The sequence below is a fragment of the Olea europaea genome, chromosome 10 (assembly GCF_002742605.1).
Source record: "Olea europaea var. sylvestris chromosome 10, O_europaea_v1, whole genome shotgun sequence".
Lineage (NCBI taxonomy): Eukaryota > Viridiplantae > Streptophyta > Magnoliopsida > Lamiales > Oleaceae > Olea > Olea europaea.
Window position 1 is genome coordinate 2097669 of NC_036246.1, and position 313 is coordinate 2097981.

The window sequence follows — 313 nt, forward strand, 5'->3', positions numbered from 1 at the left end:
TTAGGGCCCCCCCCCCCCCCCCGCCAGTTAGCTTATAATTTAGACATATATACGTGTTTAGGGCCTCATTGATGTAAATTTTTTTAGAATATATTTAGAAAAAAAGTAATTTTTATTTTCGGAGAGTGTGGTTAAATATTAAGAAAAAATTATAGACTGACGTTCAAAATTATTTTATTCGGAGAATGTGATAGAAAAAAGTTTAGAAAAGAATATGTTCTAAAAAATCCGTACCAGACACATCTTAAAAATTGATTTTTAACCCATAATAAATTCAATTATTTTAGATTCATAGAAACCATTTTCAACAAAA